This window comes from Bubalus bubalis, chromosome 6 (genome assembly GCF_019923935.1).
Source record: "Bubalus bubalis isolate 160015118507 breed Murrah chromosome 6, NDDB_SH_1, whole genome shotgun sequence".
In the NCBI taxonomy this organism is placed as follows: domain Eukaryota; kingdom Metazoa; phylum Chordata; class Mammalia; order Artiodactyla; family Bovidae; genus Bubalus; species Bubalus bubalis.
Genome location: NC_059162.1, coordinates 98,181,103 through 98,190,135, shown reverse-complemented (window position 1 = coordinate 98,190,135; position 9,033 = coordinate 98,181,103).

The following is a 9,033-nucleotide window of genomic DNA, read 5'->3' as shown; positions in this document are numbered from 1 at the left end:
TGGCAAATAGATGGGGAAAAATTGGAAACAGTGACAGACCTGATTTTCTTGGGCTCTAAAATCACTGTGGACAGTGACTGCAGTCATGAAATTAAAAGGCACTTGGAAGAAAAGCTATGACAAACCTAGACAGCATATTAAAAAACAGAAACATTACTTTGCCGACAAAGTTCCATCTAGTCAAAGCTATGGTTGTTCCAGTAGTCATGTATGGATATGAGAGTTGGATCATAAATAAGGCTGAATGCTGAAAAATTGATGCTTTTAAATTGTGGTGTTGGAAAAGACTCTTGAGAGTCCCTTGGACTGCAAGGAGACCAATCCAGTCCATCCTAAAGGAAATCAGTCCTGAATATTATTGTAAGGACTGATGCTGAAGCTTTAATACTTTGGCCACCTGAAGAAAAGAGTTGACTCATTGGAAAAGACCCGGATGCTGAGAAAGATTGAGAGCAGGAGGAGAAGGGGACGACAGAGGATGAGATGGTTGGATGGCATCATTGACTCAATGGACATGAGTTTGAGCAAACTCTGGGAGATAGTGAACAGGGAAGCTTGGCATGCTGCAGTCCATGGGGTTGCAAAGAGGCGGACACAACTGAGCAACCGAAAAACAACAACAACAATGTAACAAGTCATCTTTCTCAGTGAGGACACTTCCTGCCTGGAGTGTACCCTGGAAATAGGTCCCTCACTGCTCAGTACAATGACACTTCCTGTGTTGCATCATAACAAATCCCTGTGGCAGCTGCCTAGAGGTGATATTGACATCATCCACTTCCAGTCCACTATTACTGAAGTTATATAAAGTTGCTTTTTCATGAAAAGCATCTATGTAGCATTGATTGCGAGAAGGCAATGGCACCCCACTCCAGTACTTTTGCCTGGAAAATCCCATGGACGGAGGAGCCTAGTGGGCTGCAGCCCATGGGGTTGCTAGAGTCGGACACGACTGAGCGACTTCACTTTCACTTTTCACTTTCATGCATTGGAGAAGGAAATGGCAACCCACTCCAGTGTTCTTGCCTGGAGAATCCCAAGGACCGGGGAGCCTGGTAGGCTGCTGTCTATGGGGTGGCGCAGAGTCGGACACGACTGAAGCAACTTAGCAGCAGCAGCAGCAGCAGCAGCATTGATTCAGCATCAATCTCTTGTCCAACACTGGATTAATCCCAAAGGGGAAGGTGTTTTCGGATATTATGCCTAGAATATATTTTGAAAGATTATTTAATGTAAAAAAGCTGCCAGCCATGTATGTGGTAGATCTCTGTGAAGGGGTGTGGGAAGTCATAACCCCAGGAGCTCAAACGTAGAGTAGTCTGGTAGCCACGTGGGTGGGGAGGTATAAGTTCTGGGAAAGGAAGTCACAGAAGGCTGCCTGGGAACTCTGGGGCTGGTCTGAGCCTTGAAAACAAGTAGGATTTGGATGGGTGAGAAAGAGGCATGGTTGGTCTGTTTGCAGCAAAGAATGAGCAGGGGCTGACAGAGGCAGGAACCCAGCATGGGCGCTGGTATCATACTTCCAAAGGAGCTTCTCTTTATAACCACGAGCCTTTTTGCTCCCTGCTTGGGGGATTTTATGACCCCATCCATCTGTTTGCAGTCAGCCTCAGGTTTACTTTGAAATTCAAAAGCTGAAAGCGAAGAGCTGTGTCGGAGCCAGAGCAGCGGGCCGGGCAGCTGTCCTCTGAGAAGGGAGCGGCCTCATGGAGCATAAACCACAGCAGGCAAAGCACCTCTTCTGGTTGGCCTGAGTCCCCGGGAAGCTTGGGACCAAGTGCTTTGAGGAACGCTGGAAGATTCGTCCCCTGGAGGGACTTCTAACATGGGCCTGAGCTGGCAGCCCGTGTGCCCACCCACGAGGGTGCTAAGGCCAAGCGTGGACACTGGTCAGGACTTTGCATCTGATGGGGATCTGCCAGCCTGTGTTTGTTCCTCTGGCCTGCACAGGCAGACGGGCCCGGGCCCACTGTGAGAGTTGGCTCAGCTCTCTGTGCCTCCTGAATTCCCTGGCCCACTGCACCCTCTGCATTCCTCAGGAGCCTCAGTATCCCAGAGAGACACGACTTATTTTCCCATCTTCTCAAATAAAAGACTTTTAGTTGCAGTCAGTGATCAAATCCAAAATCCACAGCAGGGACTTCCAAGTCATGCTCCAGACCCCTTACTTCCCTGAGCCCCACATCCCCTAAGACCACCTCCTAGCTCAAATCCTTTGCCTGGGACCCCACACCCCCAAACCATGTCTCTCTGTGCCCTCATTCCCTGTTATTTACACAGCCAACCGCTGGGAGTTCATCCTCAGCTCTTGGGGAAAAATCCTTCCGAGTGGCTTCTCTTACCAGTCCAGTCCACATCCCACACTCCCATGGCTGCTCTGCCTGTCTCCCGTTCCAAAGGCTCCCTGAGCCTCCTCTCCACACCACAACCAACCATGGTTGCTGGATGTGCCTTTGGGCCTGTTTAAAGATGGGCTCTGCTGGAATGTGGTTGGAGCACTTCTAACATGGAGCTGGAGCTTTTCACCAAGCTCTAAAGAAGTCCAACATCCCTTTAAAAGCCAGTCAAGCTGCTGGACTTGGAAATGCTAAAGGTGGCAGCAAGTTAGTGAACTTTAGCATTTGATGCAAACCAATGTTTTAGAGGGGGTGCTTTCAAAGCCTGGGAGCTGAGCTGAGAGGTTGGAGCTGAGCTGAGAAAGCTCCTGCCATAGCTAGAAGGCTTTCTAAGGCTCATCTGCTCTAATTCCTGCCATCTTCAAGTAGGAAAACTGAACTTCAGAAAGGGGATGCCGCTGGCCTGGTGTTGTTTATGAAATCAGTGGCAAGGCAGGCCCGGAACCCAGTATGGGGCTTGAGTTAACCATCATCTCCCACTTACACAGCTTGGGGTTTCTGAGTGGAGGTTGGAGGGATGGTGAAAATTCAGCGCACCTATTTCTTTTCTCTTCTGACAACTGTAATAAACTGCATTGATGGGGGCTTTACATATGAAACAGTTCTCATCTGTTGTCTCAGTCACAATTCCAAGCTATAAAGTAAGTTATCTTTGTCCCCATTTCCCAGATGAGGCAAATAAGTCGAGGATTAAGTCACACTCTCAAGGCAAGATAACCAGTAACTAGCAGAAGAGTCTTCAGCCCAGGCCTGTTGCTCTTTGCCATAGATCATACCAGCTCCCTATCCTTTGAAAGGCATTAATGTCTTGGCAAATCATTCAGAAAAGTCTAGTGTAATTTAGGATAAAAGATCATTAGCTTCAGATTCTAGGGACTAGTCCAACATCACAGTTCTTTTCACTTCTTAGACTTGAAAGACACATGTAGAACAGGGGTTTTCAACCAATGTCCTCTTTTATTACAAGTACTTTATAATGCTCCTTTCTATGCTAAAATCAAATATCTGGATAATACAAAACACCTACACATACAATTTTAAAATTTAATATGATGCCCTAACTGTAGGGAAAAAAAGAAATAAAAGGAAAGTAGTTGATAATAAAACAATATGTAATTTGGTCTGTTAATGTAGGGCATAAGAATGCTAGCAGACATAATGCAGTGGTCAAAGTCTTGCACCTGTCGACTGGGAAAAAAAAGCTGCACAACCTAAAAACTGAGAATTACGCTTTATTTGGTAAACTGAGGACTTAAACCCAGAGACAGGCATCCAACAGTGTTGCTCTGATGCCTCAAATGCGCTAGCAGTGATATCCATAAGTGGCCTTCAGGAGGTCTGAGGGACTGTTCTGAAGAGGTAAGTGGAGAGCCAGGATATATGGGAGTTTTTCAATTAAAAAAAGGTAGTTGGAACATCAAGAGATTACTGTTAATTAAAGAAAAACTAGACATCACAAGTTAATGAATTTAGCACTTCTCTCTGTATGGGAAGATGCAAGAGTCTGGGCACATTCCTTTGATGGGCACCTTAACATGATTTTGAGCAAGCTCTGGGAGTTGGTGATGGACAGGAAAGCTTGGCATGCTGCAGTCCTTGGGGTCTCAAAGAGTTGGACACGACTGAGCGACTCAACTGAACTGAACCGTCTAGGGCTGGTATCCTGTTTTTCTCCAACCTGAATCCCCACAGGGTGCACTGTCGGATGGCTACAGTGACTGATGGCTTGAGGGCTGAAATATCCTGTTTACTAATATGGCACATTCATTACTGATATGGCATATCAGTAACGAATGTGCCTGCTAAAATACAGCGAGATTCAGGTGTGTTGCTCTGATGCTTCAAATGCACAAACAGGGCTGTCCTTAAGGTGGCCTTCAGAAGTGGTGAGTAGCTCTTGGTAAGGTTTGGAACAAAACAACGTACATTTGTCTTTCAGTGTGCAGGGCAATCGCATTCCTGTAAGATGTTGTATATATATATGAAAACTTTGCGAAAAACCCCACAAATTTGTGTTTACGTAAAATGGTTTTAGGCTCAGATAATACAAATGGCTTTTTCTCTCTTGACGAACGTCTGGCAAGATGTGCAAACACTGTGCAGGAGAGGGAATAATTCTCTTTGTGGAACTCCTTACAGGACACCAGGCATCCCCTGACCCATGATCACATAGCCCCTCCCAACAAATATATGGAAGCCCAAATCCCTCTGCAGAGTTTCAAAACACCCTGTGGGTGGTGATATTATCCCTATTGCTAAACACTGACTTGGAGGATTTCTCTTAGAAACCATGCATACAAGAGGGAAGACTCAGACCTGTGTGGTACCCAGAGGTTTGCATTGCTTTCTGTTTTGCTTCTGATAAAATAAATTCAGTACTAATCTTGAATGGTACTTAATCTTCAGCTATAAAGTTAATGAACTAGATGTCAGTTACATGTCCTCTATTTTAAAGACTTCACTCAGGGACTACAAGGATGAGCAAGGTCTCTGCACCATGGGCTTTGCCTTTTTTTTTTTTTTTTTTTTAAGAGCAATAAGACATAAGAAAACCATAATCTAAGCCTGCTTATATGAAGCCCATGCTTCAGAAGAGGTGTAAATTGTGAGGCTGGTAGGCCAGGGAAATGTCTATGAGGAGGCAGAATGAAATGAGGTCTTGGAGAACAAGAGGGAAATTTCAGGTAAATATAGGGAGACTGGGAAATTATCTATGCAAGGGACAGTGGGGGCTGGTAACTGGAGCTCTGTTCAGGGAACCTTGAGGAGTTCTATGTGGCAGGAGTGTGGATTTGTGTGGGGAGGGAAGGGGACATGTGGCTGGAAAGATTGGGTGGGAGAACTGGGAAGCAGGATTAATGGGGACGGAGAGGGGAAGGAGGCTTGAGGAGGAGGTCAGTGTGCTTCCAGATCAACTCTAAGTCCTGAGGCTGGCCCTGCCCTCCGGGTAACCATCAGCTGTTGTAGTGTTACTCCTGGCGCCTGCACAACCCGAAACTGTGGACTCTGGGAGACAGGGAGGACCAGTTCTCTATCTGGGAGCTCAATGCACAGCATAGTGTAGTCGCTCAATAGTACTTCACTCAGAGTGTTAGTTGTTCAGTCGTGTCCAACTCTGTAGGACCCCATGGGCTGTAGCCGGTCAGCCTCCTCTGTCCATGGAATTCTCCAGGCAAGAATACTGGGGTGGGTTGCCATTTCCTCCTTCAGGGGATCTTCCCGACCCAAGGTTTGAATCCAGGTCTCCTGTGTTGCAGGAAGATTCTTTACTGTCTGAGCCACCGTGGAAGCCCATTGCGTGCATGAATATTTCTGAACACGTTCCAAACATAGGGCCTGCCCTCCCTGCAGATTCAAGCTCACTGGGGGGAAGGTGTTGGAAGCTGAGGTGAACCGGATGCTGGCCCACTGCCCTGCATCCAGGTGAGGCACAGTGTGCTGAGGCCAGGAGGGACCTGAGAGTATGGAAATCTAGACTCAGCCTCCACCTTGAATGTGCCAACAGGACTTGGGCGAGTCTGCTCTTGGTGGTCTTCTTATCTGTTCCCCAAACCAAAGGCAAGCCTGATGCTTTCCAGTTCCCAAGCTGAAGCCTTGCTCTTCCAGGTCACCTGTTTGGAGCCCGAGGTCACAGCCCGAGCAACAGTGCCTCCTGGTGGCAGTCACCAGACGGCAGGCGAGCCTTCACCAACCAGCACGATCCAGGTTCAAATCCCAGCTGAGGTTGCCCTGGGAGGCTTCCGGTTCTGCACCTTTGGGTCTGGCCCAGGGGGACTGCTCCTCAGAGAGTGGGGAAAGAGAGCTTCACAGTCAGTGGTTGTCAGGGTTCTTCCAATATAGAGCGGCCCATGCCCTCCCGCCCTGCTCCGCTGTCACGGAGGAGAGTCCCTGGGACCATGAGACTTCCTGTGTCATTGTGTCCCTGTGAGCTGTCATGGCCTGGGGGGAGGCGGGGCTCAGTAAATGCCCTCCTCCTTTGTCATCTTCATTGCCTTCTTTCATCACCACCACAAAGCACTCAGAGCACTTGGGTTCTATAAGCACAGGCACATCCGCTTGACCCTGAGTCCTCATGGGAGCTCTTCTAGTTTGCTGATGGGAACAGAGGGAGGAGAGATAGGGCCCAGGCCATCAGGCTTTTACACGACATTGCACTGCCTTGTTCTAAAGCTGCCTGTGGCTTCTGCTGCCCACAGGGCAAAGTCCGAGGGCCTTGCAGGTTGCAGCTGCTCACATCAGACCCCAGGCCCCACCCAAGCCCAGCCTCCTGCTGCAACCTTTCCCGCATCCTCCAGGGCCAAGGCAGTTGGACACCCTCAGCCCCACAAGGGCACAGGTCACTCTGACAGTGGGCACATCTCACCCACCCTACATCCGAGAGCGTGGGGTCAGAACCAGGCTCAGGCACAGATTCCTCGGAGTGAAAATAAGGGCCAGCCTTATCCCTCCTCCAACCTCCCCCTTCCTGCCCTAAGCTAGGGTCCAACCATCCCTAAGGCTCCTCCACAGGACAGAAGCTTAGTTGTTTTTAGTCGCTAAGCCATGTCTGACTCTTTGTGACCCCATAGACTACAGCACCCTAGGCCTCCCTGTCCTTCACTATCTCCTGGAGTTTGCTCAGACTCATGTCCATCGAGTCAGTGATGCCATCCAACCATCTCATCCTCTGTTGTCCCCTTCTTATCCTGCCTTCAATCTTTCCCAGCATTATGGTCTTCTCCACTGAGTCAGTTCTTCGCATCAGGTGGCCAAAGTATTGGAGTTTCAGCTTTAGTATCAGTCCTTCCAAAGATTATTCAGGGTTGACTTCCTTTAAGATTGACTGGTTTGATCTTGCAGTCCAAGGGACTCTCAAGAGTCTTCTCCAACATCACAGTTCAAAAGCATCAATTCCTCAGCATGCAGCCTTCTTTATGGTCCAACTCTCATATCCATACATGACTACTGGAAAAACCATAGCTTTGACTAGATGGACCTTTGTTGGCAAAATAATGTCTCTGCTTTATAATATGCTGTCTAGGTTTGTTATAGCTTTTCTTCCAAGAAGCCTTTTAATTTCATGGCTGCACTCACCATCTGCAGTGATTTTGGAGCCAGGGTGACTTGCAAAATCAAATACCATAATGCCAGGGGAACAGAAAACTTGGATGACGTGCTCTGGCCACACAACTGACCCGTTGGCTCCAATTACCTACCTGATAAAGCACCAGCTTCTAGATGTGTGCAGTGAAGTAGTCCAGGTCTGCGCCTGCTCACCACTCAGGCCACTGCCCTTGGCTGTGCCTGGACCTCACCCTCCAGGGCTGAAACACTTGCGGGCCTCCAGGGGCAGCGGCCACTTCCCGACCCTGCACCTGGCTGCTGGTCTTTGCAGCCTGCAGGGGCAGCAATAACAACTAACCATGTATTGGGGCTTGGTTTCCATCCACTATCTCATTACAACCTTATTGTAACCTGTGCCAGAACTATGTTTATTATGCCCATTATAGAGATGAGGGAAATGAGGCTGAGAGAGGGACTCCTTGGGAGTCGGGGCAAGGTCAGGGCCAGGCCCCAGGACCCCTGAAGACCAACCCGTGACTGGTGCTGAGCCTAAAGATTCTTTGTTGGAGGATGAAGGGTGAAGGGGCTGCTCTACTGAACTGGGGGACTCAAGCAGGGAACTTGTGTTTTTCCAGTTTCCCTGTGGGGAGGAGGCTGTTTGCTCCCAGGAGTGTCTCTAGAGGCCTGTGTGTCTTGGCCCCTCATCCTAGGCAGCAGTCTGTGCTGGCAACCCGTGCTGTGGCTACCTTGCTTTCACCGAGACGCTGCTGTGTTCTGACTCCAGGAGGTCTGGTCCCTCCCCCTGGATTCTCCCTCATCTGCGTTTTTCTTTCTCTCCACCTGAGCCTCTTCTGACTGCGTTTTCCTTCTCCTCTTCCTCTCTCTGCAGCATGGTCTGTCTGTCTCCTCCTCTTCTGTCTCTGTCTATCTTCTGCTGACCCCTCACTCCTGGATCCTCACACCATCTCCTGTGAGTTTTCTCTCTTGTTCACCTGTCTCCTGTGTTCCTCTCCTCTCTCCCTATTACCATCCTGCTCCGTCCTCTTTCCACGCTTCCTGAGTCTCGGGGAACAGGAGGCAGGTGAAAACTAGGGAGGGATCATCTGGGAAGCCTGTGACTCTCCAATCCTTGTCTGGGGACTTGTGCCTCCAGGCTGGAAATTTTATCATTCTTTTTTTGTAACTGATCAGGGAGGAAGAAATGGAAACTACAAAGAGAGAAAGCATAGGAACTGGTTTGCAAGCCCAGAACTGACATAAAACAGGGTTTTATGAATATTTTCTGGAAAATAATTTCTTTTTATGGTGCCGTTTAACAGTGGCTGGCCCGGCTTGCCTGGCTTCCTGGCTGCAGTGAGTTGCAGATGGAGGCCCCCAACTCTTGTCACACTTCCCAGCCCCACCCTGCCAGGAATCGGCCAGGCCAGGGTGCTGCCTCTGCTGCAGCGGTCCGGTGGGTGATGATGAGGTAGGGAGAGGGGAGGCTGATTCCTGGACCATTCAGTGAGCCCTGGAGCTCCCCAAACCCTCAACTCATGGGAGCCCAAGGTGGGCAGATCTAAGCTTGTGATTTGTGTCCACTCATAACCCAGAC